Consider the following 27,215-nt stretch of genomic DNA (forward strand, 5'->3'; position numbering starts at 1 on the left):
TGCATCATCCTCTTTGACCTTCCATTTTGACCTGCTCCAATTTGTTCTCCAGAGAACCATCAAGTATCTTTTTTAAGAATGCAGGTTGGGATATTTCTTTGCTTAAAAACTTACAGTGGCTCCCACGCCCCATAGAAGAAGCCTCACTCTTCCTTGTAAGCCAGGAAGGGGCTCTGAGTTCTGGTTCATCTCCCTCCACCACCACGCTGTATCAGCATCAGTGGTCTCGCAGCTCCCAAGCTCATCATGCTGCTGCCAAGCTGTGTTCTGTTTCTGGAAAGTCTTTTTTCTGCTGTACACTTGGTGAACCCAAATGCATCCTTAGATGTTAATTTTTCCTCTATAGAGTTGTCTCTGCCTTTCGAAACTGAATTAATCACTCCCCGCTCTGGGCAACTGCTATAACTCACACCATTGTACCCCTATTGTTGCACTTGAAATTGCTTTTGATGAGTTCATTTTTCCCACTAGACTGTGAGTGCTTGAGGGCAGGAACTGAGTCATATTCATCTTTGTGTCATCAACTTCTGGCCCGAGGTCATATTGTCAATATTAAATAGATCACATGGTTCAGACCTTAAGTGTTTCACAGGAGGCTTTCTGTACATTTAGTAGGAAGAGGCACAGGAAAACCATCTGTCCAGCCCTTGTGGCCCTTCCTGCACAGCTCCAAGAATTGCCTTGATATCTGAGAGCTGTTCCCTAGCCTCCCCACAGCATTTTTCTCTGGTCTATAAACTTTCTGAACTAGTTTTTCTTCTGAAACTGTGTTCCATTTTGCTTTCCAATATGATGGATAAGCTAACCTGGACAAATTTTCACAAAGGTATTGATGGCTGATAATGACCTAAGTACTAACTATAGGCAGTGTTTGTTGCTGTTTAGTCGATAACTTGTATCCAACTCTTTGCAACCCCAGGGATTGTAGCTCGCCAGGCTCCTCTGCCCATGGGATTTCCCAGGTAAGAATACTGGAGTGGCTTGCCACTTCCTTTTCCAGGGGATCATCCTGACCCAGGGATCAAACCCACATCCCCTGCATTGGTAGGCAGATTCTTTACCACTGAACTGCCAGGGAAGCCCCATAGGCAGTATGAATTTACATCATGTAACTGCTCCTTGAGTTATTTATGCTTTAGTAGAGATGGAAACCTTATTTTTCTATTTTAAAGAAAGTTGGCTTTGTATGCATATTATGTCTCCTGCATTGCAGGCAAATTCTTTACCGGCTGAGCCACCAGTGAAGCCCTACTATGGTATTATGGTATGCATATTCCTGGGCTTCCCAGGCGGCTCAGTGGGAAAGAATCTGCCTGCCAGTACAGGAGATGTGAGAGATGCAGCTTCAGCGCCTAGGTTGAGAAGACCCCCTGGAGTAGGAAATGACAACTTGTTCCGATATTCCCTGTCCCATGGACAGAGGAGCCTGGGGGGCTGCAATTCATGGGGCAGCAAAGAGTTGGACATGACTGAATGACTGAATGCAAAGTATGGTTATCAATATGAATATAGAAAAAGAATCTCAAATAATTGCTGAACTTTAGCTAAAAGTTTTTTCTAGCATAAGAGAGAGCAATGTTTTTTAAACTTAAATATTAAAATATTCATAAAGTTATTACATAATGTCAGGAATTAGAGTCAGTATATTTGTTTAATCACCCGTTTCAAATTCAGGCAGTGTCTACTGAGTCCCTTCTTTCTTGCTATAATTTTGTTTAGGTCTCACCCTTGTGAAGTGAAAGTGAAACTTAGTCACTCAGTTGTGTCCAACTCTATTTGATACCATGGACTGTAGAGTCCGCCAGGCTCCTCTGTCCATGGAATTCTCCAGACAAGAATACTGGAATGGGTAGCCATTCCTTTTTCCAGGAAATTTTCCCAACCCAGGGACAGAACTCAGGTCTCCTGATGCAGGCAGATTCTTCATCATATGAGCCACCAAAACTCACCCTCTTACATGTCCTAATTAATTTGTGCCCATCATGATAGTTCCATTCACCTTGTTAGAGAATGAATGAGGACTCAGCTCTGGCAATGAAATGCGGAAGAGGGTCTGCAGGGAAGTCTTGAAAAAAATTTTGGTTTTTTACTCTTCTTTTGGAGACGATCACATCTACACGGATACCTGTAGATATGCCAATCATGGAGAGGGGCAACCAAGGGCCACCCCAAGATGAAGATCACAGGGCGGACATGTGGAAGTGATCTGGATCCTTCATGACACCACAGCTGCTGAATTAACCTACTTGGAGCCTCGCTACATGGGAAGTTTTGCAACATGAGCAAGTAAATCTTGCTCCTTCTTGCTTACTACAGTGGTTCTTTGAAAAGATCAACAAAATTGACAAACATTTAGCTTGACAGATGAAGAAAATGAGAGAGAAGAATCAAATTAATACAATCAGGAATGAAAGAGGGAGCCCCATTATTGACCTTACAGAAAGAAAAAGGAATATAAGGCCATCAACAATGGCACGCCAACAAATTAGAAAACTATGATGAAGTGGGCAAATTCCCATGAAGAAAAAAACTATCAAAAGTGGCTCAAGGAGAAATAAAACATCTGAGTAAACCAATATCAAACAATAAGGTTGAATTAGTAATCAAAAAATTCCCCCAAAGAAAATTCCAGGACCAGGCTTCACTGATGAATTCTTCCAAACACTTAAAAGGGAATTAAAGCCAATTTCCACAGTCTTCCAAAAAAATAGAAGAAGAAATACTTCTCAATTCATCCTAAAACAAGACAAAGACAACATAAAAATCATAGATTAGTATTCCTTATCAATATAGATTAAAAATCCTCCACAAAATACTATCACACTGATACAGCAATATAAAAAAGATTATACACCATGACCAGTTGGGATGTTTCCCAAAAATGTAAGGTTTGTTCAAGATACAAAATTTAATCAATACAATATTAATAGAATAATGGACAAAAATACATAATCCTCTCAATAGATGTAGAAAAATCAACACTCCTTTATGTTAAAAACACTCAATAAACTAGGTATTTAATGAAACTTTTTCAACCTGAAGAAGGGTATCTATGAAAAACCTACAGCCAATATCATACCTAATGTTTAAAAACTGAAACCGTTCCCCCTGAGACAGAGAACAAGACAAGGACATCTGCTGTCACCATTGCTATTCAACATTGTACTGAAGGTTCTAATCAGGGCAATTAGATAAATACAGGGCATCCAGGTTAGAAAGAGGAAAAAAAACAACCTATCTTTTTGCAGATAATATGATTATATGTATGAAATCTTAAGAAATTCACACCAAAAAGTCATTAGAGCTAATTCATTCAGAAAAGCAGTGGGATAGATGATTGCTATTCAAAAGTCAGTTGTATCAATAATTCTATATGCTGGCAATGAACAACCCCAAAATGAAATTAAGAAACAATTTTATCTATAATAGCATAAAAAAAATAAATAAAAAGCATCAAAAAGCACCATAAATCAAATACTTTGGAATACATTTAGCAAAAGGAATGCAAACAGCATATACTGAAAACTACAAAATTCCACTGAAATGAATGTAAAGGCTTCAGTAAGTGGGAAGATATCTCATAAACTGGAAAACATAATGTTGTTAAGATGACAAATCATCCCAAATTGATCTACAGATTCAGTGTAACCCCTATCAATATCCCAAGCAAATTTTTCTTCAGAAACTGATAAGATAATCATAAAATTCGTTTGGAAATGCAAGGGACTCAGAATTGCCAAAACAAATTAAAAAGTTGAAAGAGTCACATCTCCCAATTTCAAAACTTAGGACAAAGCAACAGTAATCAAGACTGTGTAGTACAAGTGTAAAATGGACATGCTGTTACCGTTGTTATTTAGTTGCTAAGTTATATCCAACTCTTTCACAACCCGATGGACTGTAGCCTCTGTCCATGGGATTTTACAGGCAAGAATACTAGATTGGGTTGCCATTTTCATCGAAAGGAGATGCATCAGTTCAGTTCAGTCGCTCAGTCGTGACTGACTCTTTGCAACTCCATGAATCACAGCACACCAGGCCTCCCTGTCCATCACCAGCTCCCGGAGTTCACCCAGACTCATGTCCATCGGGTCGGTGATGCCATCCAGGCATCTCATTCTCTGGCGTCCCCTTCTCCTCCTGCCCCCAATCCCTCCCAGCATCAGAGTCTTTTCCAATCAGTCAACTCTTCGCATGAGGTGGCCAAAGTACTGGAGTTTCAGCTTCAGCATCAGTCCTTCCAATGAACACCCAAACTGATCTCCTTTAGGATGGACTGGTTGGATCTCCTTGCAGTCCAAGGGACTCTCAAGAGTCTTCTCCAACACCACAGTTCAAAAGCATCAATTCATCGGCGCTCTGCTTTCTTCACAGTCCAACTCTCACATCCATACATGACCACAGGAAAACCATAGCCTTGTCTAGATGGACCTTTGTGGCAAAGTAATGTCTCTGCTTTTGAATATGCTGTCTAGGTTGGTCATAACTTTCCTTCCAAGGAGTAAGCGTCTTTTAATTTCATGGCTGCAGTCACCATCTGCAGTGATTTCGGAGTCCAAAACAATGTCTGACACTGTTTCCTCTGTTTCCCATCTATTTCCCATGAATTGATGGGACCAGATGCCATGATCTTCGTTTTCTGAATGTTGAGCTTTAAGCTAGCTTTTTCACTCTCTTCTTTCATTTTCATCAAGAGGCTTTTTAGTTTCTCTTCACTTTCTACCATAAGGGTGGTGGTATCTACATATCTGAGGTTATTGATATTTCTCCTGGCAATCTTGATTCCAGCTTGTGCTTCTTCCAGTCCAGTGTTTCTCATGATGTAGTCTGCATATAAGTTAAATAAGCAGGGTGACAATATACAGCCTTGACGTATTCCTTTTCCTATTTGGAACCAGTCTGTTGTTCCATGTCCAGTTCTAACTGTTGCTTCCTGACCTGCATATAGGTTTCTCAAGAGGCAGGTCAGGTGGTCTGGTATTCGCATCTCTCTCAGAATTCTCCACAGTTTATTGTGATCCACACAGTCAAAGGCTTTGGCATAGTTAATAAAGCAGAAATAGAAGTTTTTCTGGAAATCTCTTGCTTTTTTCAGTGATCCAGCGGATGTTGGCAATTTGATCTCTGGTTCCTCTGCCTTTTCTAAAACCAGCTTGAATATCTGGAAGTTCATGGTTCACATACTGCTGAAGGCTGGCTTGGAGAATTTTGAGAATTACTTTACTAGCGTGTGAGATGAGTGCAATTGTGCAGTAGTTTGAGCATTCTTTGGCATTGCCTTTCTTTGGGATTGGAATGAAAACTGACCTTTTCCAGTCCTGTGGCCACTGCTGAGTTTTCCAAATTTGCTGGCATATTGAGTGCAGCACTTTCACAGCATCATCTTTCAGGATTTGAAATAGCTCAACTGGAATTCCATCACCTCCACTAACTTTGTTCATAGTGATGCTTTCTAAGGCCCACTTGACTTCACATTCCAGGATGTCTGCCTCTAGGTGAGTGATCACACCATCGTGATTATCTTGTTTGTGAAGCTCTTTTTTGTACAGTTCTTCTGTGTATTCTTGTCACCTCTTCTTAATATCTTCTGCTTCTGTTAGGTCCATATCATTTCTGTCCTTTATCGAGCCTATCTTTGCATGAAATGTTCCATTGGTATCTCTAATTTTCTTGAAGAGATCTCTAGTGTTTCCCATTCTGTTGTTTTCCTCTATTTCTTTGCAAATTTCTTTCTTTTTGATCGCTGAGGAAGGCTTTCTTATCTCTTCTTGCTCTTCTTTGGAACTCTGCATTCAGATGCTTATATCTTTCCTTTTCTCCTTTGCTTTTCACCTCTCTTCTTTTCACAGCTATTTGTAAGGCCTTCCCAGACAGCCATTTTGCTTTTTTGCATTTCTTTTCCATGGGAGGGTCTTGATCCCTATCTCCTGTAGGAGAACCTCCGTCACAAACCTCCGTCCATAGTTCATCAGGCACTCTACCTATCAGATCTAGTCCCTTAAATCTATTTCTCACTTCCACTGTATAATCATAAGGGATTTGATTTAGGTCATACCTGAATGATCTAGTGGTTTTCCCTACTTTCTTCAATTTAAGTCTGAATTTGGCAATAAGGAGTTCATGATCTGAGCCACAGTCAGCTCCCGGTTATACATTAATGTAAAACAATTGAGAGTCTAGAAATAAACCTTACATTTATGGTCAGTTGATTTTTGACAAGGGTACCAAGATATTTTAATGAGAATAGTCTTTGTAACAAATAGTGCTGGGACAACTGGATAGCCACATGTAAAAGAATGAATCTGGGCCCCTCTGTCATACTACATCAAAAATTAACTCAAAATAGATTATAGACCTAGGTGCAGGAGCTAAAACTATAAAATTCTTAGAAAAAATATAGGAATAAATCTTTGTGAGCGTGAATAAAATAATGATTTCTTATATATGACACAAAGCATAAGCAACAAAAGAAAAAATAATAAATGGAATTTCATCAAAATTAAAAACTTTTACATTTCAAAGGTTTCCGGCAAGAAAGTTAAAACAACCCACAGAATGGGAGAACATATTTGCCAATCATACACCTGATATTGGACTTATGTACAGAATATATAAAGAAATTTTATAGCTCAAAAATAAAAAGATAAAATTAAAGACAAATTAAAAATTAAAAATGGGCAAAGAATTTGAATAGTCATTTCTCTAAAGAAGATATTGTAACAATCAATAAACACATGAAAATATGTTGAACATCTTTAGTCATTAGAGAAATATCTATAAAACCACAATAAGATACCATTTCACACAAACTATGATGGCTAGAATAAAAAAAGACCAACACTAACACATGTTAGCTAGGATGTGGAAAACCTGGAACCCTCAGACATTTCTGCTGGGAATTTAAAATGGTGCAGACTTTTGGAAAGATTTGGGCAGCTCTTCAAACTGCTAAATGCAGAGTTGTCATATGAGCCAGCAATTCAGCTCCTAAGTATGTACCCAAGAGAATTCAAGCATATATCCACATATAAACTATTCATAGCAGCATTATATGTAATAGACAAAAAGCTGAAACAACTCAGATGTCAACTGGTGAACAAAAAAATGTAGTATATATCCATGCAATAGAATATTTTCAAACCATAAAAAGGGTCAAGTACAATTCATGCTACAACATCAATGAATTTGAAGACAGTATATTAAGTGAAAGACATCAGTCACAAAAGGTCACATAATGTATGAATTCATTCATATGTAATGTCCTGAACAGGCACATCTGAAGAGACAGAAGATAGATTAGTGGTTGTCAAGGGCTGGGGGTAAGCATCACAGAATGTGACCAATAATGAACATAGGCTTTCTTTTTGCAGTGAAGAAAATGTTCCGGAATTAGATAGTATGATGGTCACACAATTTTATGAATGTACAAAAAGTCACTGAATTATATACTTTAAAAATGTGGATTTTTAAGGATATATCAATATACCTTAATAATTTACATTAAATATAGAGAGAATAGGGATAGTTTATTGGAAGTGTTTCTGTTTCATATTCCTCTCTCCTAGCCCTTCTAAAGAACTAAAATCTGTCTTAGTAGAGATGCCCTCTGCCTATTCTATGACTGGCTTTGATCTTGAAGCTTTAATTGAAGTATTAATGGATTTAATGTCATGGACATTGGCTACTGCTTTTATGGTAGTGAACTGTATCTTATTTACCAAAGTATAACACATTCAGAAAATTACACCAACCATAAGTACACAAAGTGAACATACTGTTTAACTGTGAATCAGGTCAAGAGAGAGTATTTCCAGGATCCTAAAAGTAAAATTTCTGTATCTGCCCATTCCATAACCTTTCTATTTTCCCTAAACATAACCACCTGACTTCTAACACCATAGATTAGTTTTATCCATTTTTGAAATTTTATAAATGGAATTACACATTATATACTGTTTTCTTTCTGACTTCTTTTGCACAGCTTCATGTATGTGAGATTCATCCATGTAGGTTGTTGCATACAACTATAGTTAAGCATTTTTTGCTATACTGATTTCATTGCTTGTATAAATAAAAGAGTTTTTAATTTTTTTCTGCTGTGATGAACATTTGGCTTACTACCATTTGGAGCTGTGACCTTTGCTGCATATAACTTTTGGTGCACATGGGCATGAATTTCTCTTTCTATAACTTTAAAAGATTTTTAAAAATTAAATAATTTCTTGGACACATATATAGGAATTTATGGGTTATTGACCATGTATATATTTAAATTTAGTGGATACTGTCAGACAATTTCCTAAAGCATTTATACAAATGTATATTCCTATCAGCAGTAAGTAAGAGTTTCAGTTGCTTTACATATTTGTTGAACTTAGTTTTGCCAGGCTTTTAAATTGAGGCATCTTAAAAATTATGCACTGGTATCTTACTATAGTTTTAATATGTATTTCTTTTAATGAGTCTGGGCACATTTTCCTTTCTTAAAAAACTGTGGTAAGAACAATGAGATCTACCCTTAAATTTGTTTTTCTTTTATTTTTTTGGAGGACAGATGCTCTATAATATTGGGTTGGTTTCTGCCACACATCAATACAAATCAGCCACAGGTTATCCTCAATTTTTTCAAATGTAGACTACACTATTGTTAACTATAGGGATAACGCTGTAAAGAAGATTTCTAGAACTTCTTTATCTTGGGTAGTGGGAGACTTTATACTTATTGAACAGCAACTCCCCAACCCCCTTCCCCAACCAGACCCTGGCAATCACCATGGTATTCTCTGCTCCTAAGAGTTTGACTATTTTACATAAAAAAGTGGAGTCATGCAATATTGGCCCTTCTGTGACTGGCTTACTTCACTAAATATAATGTTCTGAATGTCTAATTCATGTTGCTCCATATGGCAGGATTTCCCTCTTTTTAAAGACTGATTAAATTCTATTATATGTATATGCCATGTTTTCTTTCTTTATCCACTCATCTGGTCAATGGACATCTAGATTTTATCTATGTCTTGGCTACTAGGAATAATACTGCAATGAACACGGGAGTGAAAATATCTCTTTGAGATACGGATTTTAATTTTTTGGGTAAGTAAACAGAAGTGGAATTGCTGCATTTTACTTTTAATTTTTTTTAGGAACTTATATTTTTAATTTTTTAAGGAACTTCCATATTATTTCTATAGTGGTTGCACCATTGTACATACATCCATATATATTTAATATATATATACACACAAATATATATACATACATATATGTACGCACATCAAACCCCATTGAATTATACACTCTCTCTCTCTCTCTCTCTCTCTCTCTCTATATATATATATATATATATATGTATATATACATATGGGCTTCCCAGGTGGCGCTAGTGGTAAAGAACCCAACTACCAAGGCAGGAGACAGAAAAGATGAGGGTTCGATCCCTAGGTTGGGAAGATCCCCTGGAGGAAGACATGGCAGTCCACTCCAGTATTCTTGCCTGTAGAATCCCACGGACAGAGGGGCCTGGTGGGCTACAGTCCATATGGTCACAGAGTCGGACACTACTGAAGCAACTTCACACACATACACACACACACACAATAGCCATCCTAACAGGTGTGGTTTTAATTTGCATTTCCCTAGTGATCAGTGGTTTTGAGCATCTTTTTATGTACCAAAGAAGATATACAAATGGGAACATTTTCACCGCTTGTTGGCCATTTAAATATCATTTTTGTGAAATGCTGCTACTGCTGCTGCTAAGTTGCTTCAGTTGTGTCCGACTCTGTGCGACCCCATAGATGGCAGCCCATGAGCCTCCCCCGTCCCTGGGATTCTCCAGGCAAGAACACTGGAATGGGTTGCCATTTCCTTCTCCAATGCATGAAAGTGAAAAGTGAAAGTGAATTCGCTCAGTCGTGTCCAACTCTTAGCGACCCCATGGACTGCAGCCTGAAATACTCATTCAAATATTTTGTCTGTTTCTAAATACATTAAATTGATGGGATTTAAAAATTTATTGGTGGTATTTCTTAATATAGCTTGGATATGTGTCCCTTTTAGCTACATACAGTGTGTAAAATCTCCCATTTTTGTGGCTTGTCTTCTTGCACTCATAGCAAAATCTTTTCATGAACAGTTACTTTTACCTTGCTCTAATTTGTTATCTTTTCCTTTATGGTTAATAGATTTTGCGTTCTTTTCAGAAATCTTTGACAACTCCAAGTTCATAAAAATATTCTATTTTTTCTTGTAGATAGTTTTATATTTTGCATTTACATAAACAATTAATCTGAAATTGATTCTAGGTAGCAATTGGGTTTCGTTTCTTTAGATACAGATATCTAACTGATCAGCAAGGCTTAATGACAGAATTGTCTTTTCCCTGCTGCTTTCCATGCCACACTTGTCATAAATCAAGTATAATACTGTGTGGGTCTCTTTCTTGGCTTTCTGTCCAGTTCCATTTTCCTATTTGTGTTTTCTTGCACCAATACCACACTGACTTAATTATTACAACCTTATTATAAGTCCTTGCATCTTTTAGACATCTTTGAATTTATATTGAATATTCTTGGTATTTTCCACTGCCATACCAATTTTAAAGGGAGTTTGTCACATTACATACACTCTAACACACACACCACATCCTGCTGAGATGTTGTCTGGAACTGTGTTGAATCTAGAGATCAATTTGAAGAGAACTGACAGATTTACAGTATTAAAACTTCCAATTCAGGGACATGGTATTTATATATATAAATTTATTGTCTTGTTTAACTTCTCTCAATAATGCTTTAGAATTTTCTGTGTAGCCATCTTGTACATCCTCTCTCAGATTTATTTCCTAGGCATTTGATTTTTTAATGTTATTATAAATAGTATAAACATTTTTATTTTAAAATTATTTGCTCCTAGAAACACAATTTGTTTTGTGTATTTACCTTTAATCCAGCATAATTGCTAAGCCCATTTCTTAATAATTTATCTATAGTTTGTGTTTCTAGTTACATAACTATCTCTTATGAAAATTATGACAGTTTTCCTAATTTAAATTTTTTTCCCTTTCTTTGTTAGACTGACTAGGACTTCCAGTACGTTAATTAGAAATTAATGAGTTTCATTATTGTTTCATTTCCAATTTAGAGGGAAGGTGTCCACCATTTCACTAGTAAGCATGACATATACTTTTAGATTACTGAAGATCCCATTTATCAATTAGGAACTTCACTTCTATTCCTAGTGTTCTAAGATTATATCATAAATAAATGTTAAATTTTATTAATATTTTTTCCATGCCTATTGAATAAAATCAAGTACTTTTTATTTTTTGTAAATGGAATGAATAACTTTGAGCTTCAAAACTTAAACCTCCCTTTTACTTCTGAATTAACTTTTGCACCATTTATTATCTTTCTCATATCTTACTTGATTCTCTTTGACGATATTTTGTTTAGTACTGTTGAATCCTGGTATTGTTTCTGGGATTCAGGTGTTTGAATCATGAATTCATGTTTGGTGTGAATTCTTATTTGATATGTAACTTTCCCTTCTTATAACATCCTGTATCAGGTTTTGGTACTAAGGTTATCCTAACATCAAAAAATGACTTAGGAAACACTCTTCATTAAAAGAAAAAAAAGTCCCTGGAAGGGTTTATAGACAAGTACTAGACCTTCTTTTTTAGTAACCCTTGACCTTGGGAAAATCTGAATCTTCCATGAAGCCCGAGGCAGATGCCCTGGCCGTCCCCACATTCCCTCAACCAGACTCAGGTCTTGTAGGGCTTGGTTTACTTATGCTTTGTGCACACATTTGTTTCCTTACTTTATTATTGGTGTTTGATGGTTTCCTTCTCTCTTTTTTAAAAAATATAATTACTTTACAATGTTGAGTTAGTTTCTGTTGTACAACGGAGTGAATCAGTTTTATATATACATATATCTTCTCCCTCTGGAACCTCCCTCCTACCCCTCCTTACTTTATTTAAAGTAGTGTTATTTCTCTATCTTTTGTCTAACTTTTCAGTTTTAATTAATTTTTGCAGAGAGAGTCCAGCAAAAACAGTTGTATTTTTCTACCTCTCAGTGAAAATTCTTCTCCTCTATTTTAATATGGGAATCCTTGCTTTAAGACAAAGAAATGAATATGTCTCTTCTAGACATCTAAGATGGGAGAATGGAGGGATTGTATTTGGAGAAGTGATGCTCTTAAGAGAAAGACCACAACATACAGGAAGAACACCGGATTAGGAGTTAGCAGGCCTGGGTATTTGACTATGTTTCCTCCCTTATTATTTGCATGAGGCACTAAACTTCTTAGAGCTTTCATTTCTTTTCCTATAAAACACAGAGAATAACACCAGCCTTACAAAATTCAGAGGATTAATGGGAGGATCAATATTATTATCAATAATATTAGAGTAAACAATATTATTCTATTTGCAAAATGCTATAGAAATATAGTATGTTATTTTCATGCCTTCACAGTGAACACTCTGGAAAACTGTCAGGGAACACGAAACAAAAGAATGTCATATCTCCTGTTGCCTTTTCATTCTGTTTTAATGAATATCCCCCAGCTAATCTGTAGTCACAGAGGAGTCACATTAATACGGAACTTACATAAATCATGAACTGATACAGCAGCCTAGAAACGCTTTAATCAGTTGCCTTCACTCCAAATTATTTTAAAACTTCAATAATGGCCAAATGAGCTGCATGGCAGTTTAATTAATTTGCATTAAGCCCAGAGGTCCTGAAAGAGTAGTGAGTTTATGAACACAACGCCTCAGGGTTCGGCAGGAATATGTCAAGCCTGAATGGGTATCTGGGCTGGCTCCCTTGCATTTCTCCCAAGCCAAGCTGTGTGTGTGAGTATGTTGCATTCACACAATTTGTCTCCCTGTTTATTACATTAGAATTGGCCTTGAAGCCTCTGAAAATGAGCTCGCTTGCTGTCACTTGCTAAAGAAAAGCTTTAGAATTATCCGTGAATTCCAATTGCCTCTGCTCTCAGTGCTCCAGTTTCTATGCAGCGAGCTGGCTGCATGCCATTTTTATTTTTGTGGAGGAGAACTGATGCTTTTTATTCCCTGCCCATCACACTGGCTTGGTCATTAGTATGTTACAATGCAAAAATCCCACTGGGTGATAGTGGCATTCCTGAACTGTTTCCGTCTGAGCCAGATGCTGCACTGAGTTGGCCCTGCTCATTCTCAACCTGGAGGCTGTCTTCTCAGGCATGAGTCTGGGCAGGATTTATCACCCACATTACCATTTCTCTGAGTTTGGAGTCATACCCATTCCATCAAGAGACATTTATATCCACATGGTCAGGAGGGCAAAGAGGAAGAAAAACAAAGTAGGTAAGTAGAGTCATTTATCGGATTCATTGTATTGGTCTTCTATTTTTATATCAAATGCAGCCACCAAGTGTGTGATATTTTGCAATGGCAGCACTAGCAAACTAGTTCAAGGGATAATAATGTATTAATACTACATATATCCCAAATTGTGAAGATTAATGATGCGCAGTCTGTGAAGCAGGTCCAACAGAATCTGGTGTGTGGTAAAAAGAGTGGTTGCTTACTGAACATTTCCTATCTAAGTGTAAGTCCTCTTGCCGAGATGACTTATCACCCTGGTGTGTGTTCAAACTCTTTGCGACCCCATGGACTGTAGCCCACCAGGCTTCTCTGCCCATGGAATTCTCCAGGCAAAAATACTGGAGTGGGTTGCCATGCCCTTCTCCAGGGGATCTTCTCCCACCTAGGGATTGAACCTGGGTCTCCTGAATTGCAGACAGATTCTTTACTATCTGAGTCACCAGGGAGAGTGAAGTCACTCAGTCGCATCTGACTCTTTGTGACCCCATGAAACCTGCCAGATTCCTCCATCCATGGGATTTTCCAGGCAAGAATACTGGAGTGGGTTGCCATTTCCTTTTCCAGGGGAACTTCTCGACCCAGGGATCGAACCTGAAGTCTACCACACTGCAGGCAGACTCTTTACCATCTGAGCCACCAGGGAAGCCACACTTATTGAACATTTCCTATCTAAGTGCAAGTCCTCTTACTGAGATGACTTGGTACTTGTGCAAAGAACCTAGGGTGGTTCTGTTATTTAGATCATTCTGTATCGATAGGGATGTAACATACCACTGTTCAATATGATAGCCATGGGCCACATGCATCTCAAGCATTTGAAGTGTGACTAGTGAGACTGGGAAACTTAAGTTTTATTGAATGTAAATGTAAATAGCCATAGCTACTGTATGGGAAAGTACAGATCTAGACCGCACTGGAAGAGGCCCATTTAAACTTGAAATAGTTACAATACGATCTCATCCATCAGCATGGGGTGCCACATTCCTTGCAGCCCCCTAGGTTAGTCTAGAGCGCCATCAATGTCACTGTCACCAAGAATTACAGTAAATCCCCTATATATGAACATCTAAGTTGAGAACTTTAAAAGATGTGAACGTGGGTCTGGTTCCAGCCCTTCCTGGAACCCGTCCCATCAATGTCAGACATGAATGAAATTGCAGCCTGCCCTCCATCTCCTGTTGCTGATGATCCTTCAGCTCTACCATCTCCTGCCTCCTCTCTTTCCTCCAGTCAATAACTCTTCTTGCCTGTTTACTTGATGCTAGCCACTATATGCCAGCTGTTGTACTGTACTACTGTACTTTCCAAGATAATACTGTAAGATTAAAAATGTTTTATTATTTGTATTTGTGTTTTATGTGTTACTTGTATGGAAAATATTACAGTGCAGAACTATACAATATTACATGCGTGCATGCTCAGTTGCTGAGTTGTGTCCGACTCTTTGTGACCCCATGGACTGTAGCCCACTAGGCTCCTCTGTCCATGGAATTTTCTAAGCAGAAATACTGGAGTGGGTTGCCATTTCCTCCTTCGGGGGATCTTTCTGACCCACGGATCGAACCCAAGTCTCCTGGGTTTTCTGCACTGGCGGGTGGATTCTTTACCACTTCACCACTTCCAGTACTGTACTATATATAGCTGATTGTGTTAGTTGGGTTCCTAGGCTAGCTTTGTTGGACTCACGAACAAATTGAACTTACGAATGTGTTCTCGGAATGAAATACTCCTTCCTGTGCAGGGCACTTACTGTACACAATGTCAGATCTTAAGTACCCAGCACATAATTTAATTGACTGTGTTGCTGTTTCCATCCAAACATGTTAAAGTCTCCATTGTTGCACATTCTAGTGGTAGAAAATATTATTTAAAAAATGGCCTGAAAGAACCCTAAAAGGCTTTTATTTGCTATTTGAGGGAATTTTCATCTCTGCTCAGGTTTGCTTGGATTTCTGTGGTGTAAGAAGGAAAAGTTGAACGTGGCAAGGAGTTTTCTGAACAGGATTGGAGGTATGAAAGTGAGGTGGAGATGATGAAATGTGGTTTAGAGGTGAGTAAGGATCTGGATTCTCAGTCTTTGCTTTCAAGGGAGAGCCTGGTGGAGAAGCCTCTGCTCTTACCATAGTGGAAAACCATTACCCCATAGCTTCAACATATTCTGTTGTGTCAGAAACACAAGTCCAGCAGGAAGAGCTGATGGTAGGACGAGGAGGAGGTCTTTATTAGTTAAGTCAATATCTGTCTATCACCTGGGTATCAGTCCACTAGGCAGGGAATATAGTGAGCAAAAGTTGATGCTGTCCTTGTCCTCACGGCACTAGCAGGCTAGTGATACAGACAAACATGATTACATAGTGACACAAAAAGCCGTAAAAATGAAAGTCACTCAGTTGTGTCCGACTCTTTGTGACCCCATGGACTATACATCCATGGAATTCTCCAGGCCAGAATACTGGAGTGGGTAGCCTTTCCCTTCTCCAGGGGATCTTTCCAACCTAGGGATCCAACCCAGGTCTCTCACATTGCAGGCGGATTCTTCACCAGCTGAACCACAAGGGAAGCCCCCCAAAACTGTAGTGACAGGCAAAAAAATTTGCTGAGGAAGGAAGGTCTGGGCTGAATTCTACAGGATAGGTCCAGGCTTAGGGAGTGCCTCCTGTGACTGAAGATAAAAGAGCAGAAGATTATAATACTTTTCACTCAGCACCTTAGTATTTGAGGTACTACATTAGCTACTAGTACAAGATGCAAAGATGATTTCTTCCTTTGAAGACCAGGGGAGGACTTGGAATGGGGCAAACTGGAGGAGTAAGTGTGTACAGAATAGATGCCAAGGCAAACGCTAGAATGCAGTCAATGTCAAATGGTGGGGGAGGCCAAGAGATGGGGTTCAGAAGAGGCAAAGATCTGTCCTGATGGCAACATTGGGAAGGCCTTGTTGACAGTGGGCTTTAGACTGGACTTTGGAAAAAGACAGGAGGGGGTGGAGTTCCCTGCTTCAACTTAACCAGGTGGGCTTGGGCAGTGCACACCATGGCTGATACCACCCTACTCAAATGACAAGACCATGCTCATGTACCAGCTTCCCTTTTACACTCAATATTGTTTCATGGTGCTGGTGGCAGGGCAGATGTGAGAAAGAAGCTCACCAGTGGCTGAAATTTCATGTTTCTCCAGCTAGGCAATAGGGATTAGAACTAATTTAAATTGATACAGAAGAAGAATAAAGTGATCTTTGCTGTACCTTCAGTTCAGTTCAGTTCAGTCGCTCAGTCATGCCCAACTCTTTGCGACCCCATGAATCACAGCACACCAGGTCTCCCTGTGGGTCTGCAATGAAAGTCATACTTTTTTTCATACACTGCCTGAAAATGCATGATTCCTACCCTCAGATAGCTTACTGTCAGGAGGATTAAAAAAATGTGTTAATATTTTCTACAATGTAATTAGTGCCATAGATGAGGCATCTTATAGATGAAGGAAAGGCCTTACAGAAGAAGGAAAGGCCACATGGTAGAACAAAAATAGTTTTAGAGTATGAAATGATATTGGTAATAGCTCAAAGAGAACAGTGAGATTTCATAGAGGGGAGGGAATGGAACTCCAGTAGGGAAAAGTGCTTGAACAAAGACTTGTGAAATATCCTTGTTCTAGGGGTAGAGATGAATTTAGTCCTTCTAGGGAAGATTGGCAGAAACATCTTACCTTCCCCTAGCTCAGGGTCTGACCATTCTTTACTGGGACAAATCCCAACTGAAAATCAGTATATTTTTCTTGTATTCCCCCAGATCAGGGATATTTTATTAAGATGTACTTCATGTAGTTTGTATCTAAAAAATGATACAAATACTTATTATTTGAAATACAGTGTAATATTGGACATGCTTTTTATAAAATATAAAGAACCTTTAAGGACCATCCCTTTAGACTCTGACTCATTGTCAATCTTCCTCCTCATTTGAAAATCATCAGAGTTTACTTGGGTTTAAGATATGTGTATGGGGAGCTATGAGAGTTAATATTGGGAAGCTTGGATCAGACTTGGCAGTTAATACTGAGTGGACACAGAAGAAAAGGATAAGATCAGAGGACTCTGATCAGAGTAGGATGAACTTAATCAAGGAAGCCATCTTGGGAATGGTACCATGAACCAGGCATTGATGAGCAAAAAAGAAAAGATGGTGAAAGGATAGTAGGGCAGGGGGTAGGAACACCCACTTAGTGCTGCATTGCAGAATAAGCAGTTAATGATTAAATGAATGAATTAGTGCAGGTGATGTGAAATTATTCAAGTGAAAGATCCTGTGGATAGAATGAGCCACTGAGAGTTTCTTTAAAGATGAATGAGTCAAAAAAAAAAAAATGCATGGCTCATATTTGGAACTCTGTAGGTTTACAGCAGATAAAGAAAAAAAAAAAAACAGTATTGCTACTATCACATGAGAGGAAAAGGTGTCCTTGGGGCTAATTGAAATTGAGTGCTACCACCAGACTGGTTACATGGAGTCAGCGGGAGCAGCTGTTTGACTAAGGGGTAACCTGGGAATTTTATCTACTCTCAGCTAAAAATCAGAGAGGTCTTCTTTTCATGTGAAATAACCCCTAAAAAATCTTCTGGGTCTACAGTAGATTAACTGGGAGCAAAATTCAGGCAGAAAATAGAGGTGATGGGCTGATGGGCAGGCTGTGGTATTGGCTGTTGAACCCAGGGTATGGAGTTGGATTTAATTAAGCAGAAAATGATTTTTCAGGGTGAGCAGTCCACCCAGTTGGACTCCCAAGACTGAGGCAAGAGTCAGTAATTTTGTGGCCTCCCAGCAGTGGGAAGGAGGATGGAGGAACAAGTGCATTAGTATGTGGAGGGAGGAGAATCTTGCTTTATCTGAGATGTAGGGCCTCCTGCCTGAAAGTCAGTCACATAGAGTCCAACCTAGTGGCCTTTACTGTGGGGATGTAGCCAGAGAACACTTTGTAGGTGGCTCTTGCGCCAGAGTTCTACTACATTTTAAAAGAGAGGGGAAAGCACAGTAATTTTCTAGAAGGTTTGAAACCTGGTCAGCTCCCTTTCTCTGTCCAGGTTCTGAATGGTTTGGAAAGGAAGACAAAAGAGCTGCAGATAGAAGCCAGGATGGTGGGTATGGCTTTGGGTCTGTCAGTGCCTCCAGAATTAGGCACACTTCTCCCTCTCCTCACAACCTGGAGAGGGAAACATGTTCTGGAGGAGTTCCAGAAGCCGCCTGCTCCACAAGGGCAGCTTATTCCCCAGAGGAGAGAAGAGGGGCTGAGATTAGCACATCCAGTGGTTCTCAAACCTATCAGTCTGGCCCATGATGGTGTGTGGTGCCAGCAGCAGGAAGAAATAAGACTCTCCTCCAGGATCTGGCTGAACCAAGCAGTTTTCCTGATTCATTTAGAAACTGACTCAGGACTCAGAAGATGGCAGCTCCCTCCACCCTTCCCTTCCCCATCCCTTATAGATCTACTATGGACTTTGAAATCAACTGGATTCTCTGGGTACTATATAGCAAAGAAGGCAGCTTTCTTCTATGCTATAGTTCCTTACTATAAAGGGACTGGAATAAAAGGTATCTGAAAGTGTTTCAGAGGTTGAAAGTGAAAGTATTAGTCACTCAGTTGTGTCTGACTCTTTGTGACCCTATGGACTGTAGCCCACCAGGCTCTTCTGTCATGGAATTCTCCAGGCAAGAATACTGGAGTGGGTTGCCATTCCCCTTCTCCAGGGGGTCTTCCCAACCAAGGGATTGAACCCGGGTCTTCTGCATTGCAGGCAGATTCTTTACCATCTGATCCATCAGGGAAGGTTGAGTTTATTCAGTTCAGTGAACTTCTCTCAGATCTACTAGAGAAATTTTGGATTCTGGGTACTGGGAGCTGATGATAAACCTGTACTCAGAATTGGCTATGTAATCTGAAAGGCCTACCATGAAGGGAAAAGCAGGTCCCCGGTTCAAAAGTTATTAAGAACTGTAGGATGGCGACAGCATGGCACTGATCCATGTTTGGGACCTTATCTATACGAGGTCTGGTGCAACTGCAAAGCTCCCACACCATGTGAAGTTAGCCCTTGATGCTCCTGGATGTTATTTGTAGCCTGCAGGATAGTTTCTCCCCTGTTTGCTCTCCAGCCAGGAGCATCTCTTTCTCTCTCTGTCTTCATTTTACACATATACACATACAGACTTTAAATGTAATTTATGTTTAACATGTATAAGAGAAATTTTACTTATCAGTAGTGTGCAGCTTGACTGATCTTTCGCAAAATAATCACATCAATGTACCTACACCAGTTCACAGAACATTACCAAAATCTCAGAAATCCCTTTGTGTTCCTTTCTAACCATTACCTGTCTTTTGTGATTGGTTTCTCTCAGTCAGTTCCCTTTTTGAGATTTATCTGTGTTGTTGTACATGGCTGAGTTGGTTCATTTACTTTGCTGTGTTTTAAGTCATTGTACTTATTCACTGATGTATTTATTCTGTCTCTGGTTGATGAACATTTGGGTTGTTTCTAGTATTTATTATACTTAGTGCAGCTGTGAACATTCCAGAGAATCTCTCCGATAGCATACATGCATTCATTTTGTTGGAGTTGCTGGCTCATGGAGTAACCTTATGCTCAACCATAGTGGCTACTGGTATTTCCCCAAAGTGGCTGACTAATTTACCCCCCTACTAGGCTCAGACAGTAAAGAATCTGCTGTTGTGCAGGAGACCCTGGTTCAATCCCTGGGTCAGGAAGATTCCCTGGAGAAGGGAAGGGCTACCCACTCCAGTATTTTTGCCTAGGAAATCCCATGAACAGGGGAGCCTGGCAGGCTACAGGCTATAGGGTTATAAAAAGTGGGACACAACTGAGCAAAACACTTCAGAATATATGACAGTTCCATTTGCTTAATATTTAATACTCTTGCCAACATTGGTTTGTCTTCTTATAAAACTGTTTTTATTTTGACCATTTTGGTTAGAAGGGTATATAAAATTGATTTATGTCAACATTGCCTAATTCAGAAAGGATGGAAATTTTCTTATACTTGCGCATAAAACATACCTCCTATCTCAGCTTCTCTCTGTCCAGTGGCTTCACTTTTACATCATTTTTTTTTTCCTCCACCTGGTGGCAAACAGAGCCACAGCAAATTTTTATTGCTGTCAGAATTTGGGAAAAGAGAAGCCTATGGACTAAAGGAGTCAAGGGAGACTTTGTAGAAGTTATGAGATTTGAGTTAGATTTCTAAGAACATCAACAAGGTGGCGGGTTGGCAGGGAGGGATTCTTAGGTGGATTAAGGTGGAGAGAGTGGTCACATCAAACCTGCTCAGGCTGAAACGGCAGATTCTGCTTGGGAGCAGTGGTCAGTATGGCTGAGGGGCTACAGGGCCAGAGTGCATGCAATGACTCCCTGTGGCTGAGAAGCTTGGTTGCTATCCCTGGTTTGCTCATGTCTGGTTTAGGAAAATTAACCTGACCAAGGTCCATTCAAGGGAACCCAAGGGGAAAGGCTGGAAGCTGGCTAGGACAAGAGGAAAGGATGATGGTGGGTGGGGGGTGGGGAGGGGGTCTGAATTAGGGTTTCCAGTAGTGCCAGAAGACCAAAAAGGAGTTGGATATATTTGGAAGGAAGGATGGATGGTCCTTCATATTCCTTGTTCCTATGCCAACATCATAGGAACAAGGATCATCAGAGGATGCTCGAGTAGATGGCTCATGGAGAGGCGCCATGCTATCTCCTTGTCTGGGTCCCTCCTTCCTTGCCTCCAGTACAGAGCATCAGTATATAGATATGCATATTAGGCACATCTCATGAAACCCTTATCTAACTGACTAACAAAATTGTGGCAGTGCCTCTTCATTCTGAATTAAGAAGAATATGACAGAGATACCTGAAATCATACATTTCAACTGATTTCATGATTTTTCATTAAGGAAGGACTGGATTTTAGAAAAAATTTTTTGTAAGGATATAAAGATTGTTTTGGTAGTTGGAAGTCCCAAATATATGTTGAATATATTTGCATGCAGGACATGATATAGGCTATTTTGTGTAGTTCTTTCTCTCCATGGTTGCAAATGATGTCTTCCTGCCAGTTTCGCTGGAAAAGGTACAGTTACTGCTTCAGTTTCTTTCACATTTTAATACTTGCCTATCATGCTATTTGTATATGAAGTTGATTGCCTCTCTATAGGGGTGTATGCAGTTCTTTTAAATATTTAAAACAATATTTTCCCTAAAGACGCCACACAAAACTACTAGAACCGATAAACGAACTCAGCAAAGTAGCAGTATATAAGATTAACACACAGAAATTGTTTGCATTTGTTTACATGAACAATGAAATATCAGAAGGGGAATGTTAAAATTGCATCAAAAATGTTAGGAATAAAATGGTATTTCATTCTGCCACATTCCCAAATGCCTATTTTAGGATGCAGGATAAATGTACCTAGGTCTCTCTTTTGTGTCCAGAAGGCATGAACTCATATACAGAATGAACTTTCAATGGCTTGTGATGAAGGGAGGTGGTGGTGGTAGGTGAGTGACCAGGGGTCTCCTTCTTTGCCAGGATCTCCAGCCTTTCTCGCTTAAAGCCAAATGGTTGTTGTTGATGCATGTGGGTTTCTGTGCATGTGGGCATCTTCAAAATAATCTGTGGTGGGTAAGAATTTGGAAAGTAGTATCCCGAATGAGGGCTCCAATTAGCCAATGACTAAGAATGGCTGTATATTTCTTGAGTGATGGTTTCCTGTCCTTTTTTCCACCATAAATTTTCATAAGCTTTGGGACCTCCTTGGTGGCCCAGAGGCTAAGACTCTTCACTCCCAATGCAGGGAACCTGGGTTCAATCCCTGATCAGGGAACTAGATCCTACATGCCACAGCTAAAGATCCCACATGTCACAGCTAAGACCAAGCACAGCCAAATAAGTAAATAGTAAAGTGAAAGCCACTCAGTTGTGTCCAACTCTGTGACCCCATGGACTATACAGTCCATGGAATTCTCCTGACCAGAATACTGGATTGGGTAGCCATTCCCTTCTCCAGGAGATTGTCCAAACCCAATGATTGAACCCAAGTCTCCCACATTGGAGGTGGATTCTTTACCAGCTGAGCCACCAGGGAAGATTTTTTAAAAAACTGTCCAGAAGCCTCAAGACAATGACCTACACTCACTGGACCTCAGTTTCCAACTCTCTAGGTTGAAGTTAAGGCCATTTGTCCTACTTTTCTCTCAGCTATATTATAAGCACCCCATACACATGAAAGGTATATGGGAGGCTTACATAAAGGATTTTTGTTATTAATGAAATAAACACTTCAGAAATCCTTCAGAGATTCCCCTGTGAGAGTATTTGACTTTACAGAGTTAGAAAAACAGGAAGAGAGAATATTTATTACCAGTTCTTATTTATGTAGAGTTTGCTTATCCTGTTTATCTAAAATAAGAGGCAACAATCTGGAATGGTTTTGATTGGATCTAAATATTTCTCCACATTTGAATGGACTCCAAGGGTATATTTCAGCATTTGGGCCAAGAGATCTGCACGTTCTGCAGGGGAGCGAGGTTGTCTGTGTGTGCAGTGGTCCTGCTCTGGCTGCACACAGGCGATGATGTCATGTTCCCCCCACCCTAGCTGCACCATCACCTGCCTCCCTCTGCTCTAAGCCAATGGTGGGCTAGGGTCCCTGGAATTATGAGAAGCAACCTTCTGCTTGTCGCAACTCAGGACACTCTGGACATTTCAACTCTGAGAAACTGGCCTTTGTTCAGGTACTGTTCATACTTTGGAAGAGAGGAATTATCATAGCTAATATTTATTGAGAATTTATGTACCAGGTATAATTCTAAACACAGTCCTTTTGCTGACTCATTTAATCTTCCTAACACTTGAGGTAGGCAGTGTTACTCTTCCTAGTTTACAGATGAGGAAACTGAGGTGTTCAGTTCAGTTCAGTTGCTCAGTCGTGTCTGACTCTTTGCGACCCCAAGAACTGCAGCACTCCAGGCCTCCCTGTCCATCACCAACTCCCAGAGTCCACCCAAACCCATGTCCATTGAGTCGGTGATGCCAGTCAACCATCTCATCCTCTGTCATCCCCTTCTCCTGCTCTCAATCTTTCCCAGCATCAGGGTCTTTTCAAATGAGTCAACTCTTCACATCAGGTGTCCAAAGTATTGGAGTTTCAGCTTCAACATCGGTCCTTCCAATGAACACCCAGGACTGATCCTTTTAGGACGGACTGGTTGGATCTCTTTGCAGTCCCAGGGACTCTCAAGAGTCTTCTCCAACACCACAGTTCAAAATCATCAATTCTTCTGTGCTCAGCTTTCTTTATAGTCCAACTCTCACACCCTTACATGACCACTGGAAAAACCATAGCCTTGACTAGGTGGACCCTTGTTGGCAAAGTAATGTTTCTGCTTTTTAATATGCTGTCTAGGTTGGTCATAACTTTCCTTCGAAGGAGTAAGTGTCTTTTTTAATTTCATGGCTGCAATCACCATCTGCAGTGATTTTGGAGCCCAGAAAAATAAAGTCAGCTACTGTCTCCACTGTTTCCCCATCTATTTCCCATGAAGTGATAGGACTGGATGCCATGATCTTAGTTTTCTGAATGTTGAGCTTTAAGCCAAGATTTTCACTCTCCTCTTTCACTTTCATTAAGAGGCTCTTTAGTTCTTCTTCACTTCCTGCCATAAGGGTGGTGTCATCTGCATATCTGCATAACTGAGGTGTAGAGAGGCTTAATATCTTCAGTCCGCCCTGCAGTAAGGGACAACGTGGGTGATATTCAAAAGCTGTAATGAGTAGGATGATCCAGATATTGGCCAATCAGAGGCAAGACTGTGACCTCAGAACAGATGCTACATGTAAGCAAAGGTGGCATGGCTCCACGGGTCCTACAGGCTGAGCATCACTCCAAGTGGGGGTTCAGACCTGGGCAGGCCAACTATAGGGTCCACATTCTTGCCACTCCCCTATAACAACTCTTTGCTCTGGGAAGATGCTCCATCAACAGTGGGCAAAAGTAAGGTGCTATGATCCAAATGCTCCCTTGCAGGGGGTGGGGGGAGTTCTGTTTTTTCTGTCTCCTGCCCCTCCTCTTGGCGTTTATAACACCAAAAGCATGATCATGCTCTTGTGGAACCATTCCTAAGTGATCTTCTGGTTTCTGCTCCATAGTACTCTTTCTCTCTCCTTGTCAAGATCCAGGGTTCACTAACCTGCTTCCAGTCTTTCCACAAACAAACAACCCTTTACTCTACATGTCAGTACATCCAACAGTTCTGCTTTTGCCCTTCTGTCCTATGCCATACGACGGCTTCCCTAAAGGCACTGAGAATCTGTGGTTTTCAAGAGATGGCCTAGGCTGGTCCTAGAAAATGTGGGGCAGGAAGAAGAGGCCCACGCAAGGGTTTAATGACCAACCCCAGTAAGCCCTTCAAGTTCCCAAGTGTCTTTTAGGGAAAGAAATAGAATATATAGACTGGAATTTCTCCATAGACGGAAAACTGACACAGAGGGCTTCTCTGTTGGCTTGGTGGTAAAGAATTCATCTGTCAATGCAGGAGACACAGGTTTGATCCCTGGTCGGGGAAGATACTACATGGCGTGGAGCAACTAGGGGTGTACTCCAGAACCTGGAAGCTGCAACTACTGAGCCACATGCCTAGAGCCCATGCTCCACAACAAGAGAATTCACTGCAGTGAGAAGTCCTTGCACCACAACCAAAGAGAGCAGCTCCTGCTTGCCAAAACTAGAGAAAAGCCTGAGCAGCAACAAATAAATAAGTAAAACTATATATATATTTAGATATATGGCACAAATAAATAAGTAAAACTATATATATATATATATCAGCTGTGTCTGGCTCTTTGGGACCCCATAGACACCAGGCTCCTCCATCCATGGGATTTTCTAGGCAAGAGTACTGGAGTGGGTTGCCTTTTCCTTCTCCAGAGAACTTGCTGACCCAGGGATCGAACCCAGGTCTCCTGCATTGTAGACAGATGCTTTACCATCTGAGCCACCAGGGAAGTACATATATATATTTAGAAAGCTGACACAGACTTTCTGATTCAATAAGTCTGGAGGGAATGCTGAGAATCTGCATTTCTAACAAAATTTCCAGGCAATGCTGCTATTGCTGGTCTGGGTACCACACCTTGAGATCATAGCACATTATTCCTGTCTTTAGAGCCAGCCCACCTTCTTAGTGATTGATTTCACCTAGGAAAGGTTTCCTGGTTCAAGGCTCAGGGCTTGTTCTAGTCATTTCTCAGTAGCATTGGCTGCATCCTCATTAAGGGCACTTGTGTGAAGAGTTTATCCTGACCCATGTCCAATACTTGGGCCTTGCTGGCCTGAAACCAAGGGCTGCTCTGAGTGTGGTGTGGTATGGTGGTGGTCATGGGCAATCAGGAGTGCTTGTGATCAATGTCACTAGGAACCCATCAATCTCCAATTCCACATGCTTGCTACTGTCCCTTTGGGATCCTGATGTCAAAAGGCACAAAAGGGTGCCTAGTGCAAATTGCCCCTCATACCGCTCCCCACCCCCGACCCCCAAGTTTTCCTCCTTAGAACAGTCTTACCTCTTTTCTGGAATCTTATCATTCCTCTGCAGCTTTCGCTTCTGGGATTCCTGAGCACTCCTTCCCATCAGTTTTATGGCACTGATTTGGACTGCAAGCAGCTGGAGGGCATGTCTCGCTGCCTTGTTGATCCTTGTCAAAGGGCAGTGCACACTGTAGGCACTCTCTGAATGTTTGATTATTGTTGTTGTTCAGTCACTCAGTCGTTTCTGACTCTTTGTAAACCCATGGACTGCAGCACACCAGGCTTCCCTGTCCTTCACTAACGGAGTTTGTTTGAACTCATCTCCATTAAGTCGGTGATGCCATCCAACCGTCTCATCCTCTGTTGTCCCCTTCTCCTCATGCCCCCAATTTTTTCTACCACCAGGGTCTTTTCCTGTGAGTCAGCTCTTCACATCATATGGCCAAAGTACTAGAGCTTCAGCTTCGGCATCAGCCCTTCCAATGAATATTCAGGGTTGATTTCCTTTAGGAGTGTTTGATAAATGAAACAAAGGCACCAACTAGGAAGATAACATAACACAACAGAAGTAAGGCAGTCTGACTCTGGAGTCATCTGACCTGAGTGTAGGTTTCAGTTTTGTCATTTGTTAATTGCAAAACCCTGTATAGGAATTACTCAACTTTGTTCTCAGTTCTCTAATTTGCAAAGTAGATACAACAGTATCTTCCTCATGCTGCTGCGGCTCCTGCTAAGTCGCTTCAGTCATGTCTGACTCTGTGCGACCCCATAGACGGCAGCCCACCAGGCTCCCCTGTTCCTGGGATTCTCCAGGCAAGAACACTGGAGTGGGTTGCCATTTCCTTCTCCAATGCATGAAAGTGAAAAGTAAAAGTGAAATCGCTCAGTCGTGTCCGACTCTTAGCGACCCCATGGACTGCAGCCTACCAGGCTCCTCCGTCCATGGGATTTCCCAGGCAAGAGTACTGGAGTGGGGTGCCATTGCTTTCTCCCATCTTCCTCATAGAGCTGTTATATTAAGATAATACATATAAAGCTCTTATCACTGGGCACAGAATCGGTTCTCAGACAATGGTATTTATTAGCAAAAGAACCACTTGCTAAACATATGGGAGGTGGGCACAGAAAGAGGAATCTTGGGACCTTTATGCTTCAGGCTTTCACCCAATATCGTATTTTAGCTTGATCTGCTGAAGTGGGATAAAGCAAGACTCTAGAGGGCAGATGTGTCGTGTCTGAAGGGACAGAACAA

The 27,215-nt window shown here is 40.4% G+C and overlaps 1 long non-coding RNA gene across 1 annotated transcript; it reads right to left on the minus strand.

The window, feature by feature from the left end:
* Positions 1–2,064: 2,064 nt before the first annotated feature.
* LOC105609823 (uncharacterized) lies at positions 2,065–26,527 on the minus strand. Its single transcript, XR_001031998.5, has 2 exons — positions 25,999–26,527; positions 2,065–2,736 (listed from the first exon to the last, which is right to left on the minus strand). It is a non-coding gene; the product is annotated as an uncharacterized LOC105609823 (long non-coding RNA).
* Between the last annotated feature and the right edge of the window lie 688 nt (positions 26,528–27,215).

Source organism: Ovis aries, chromosome 2 (genome assembly GCF_016772045.2).
Source record: "Ovis aries strain OAR_USU_Benz2616 breed Rambouillet chromosome 2, ARS-UI_Ramb_v3.0, whole genome shotgun sequence".
NCBI classification, from domain to species: Eukaryota; Metazoa; Chordata; class Mammalia; order Artiodactyla; family Bovidae; genus Ovis; species Ovis aries.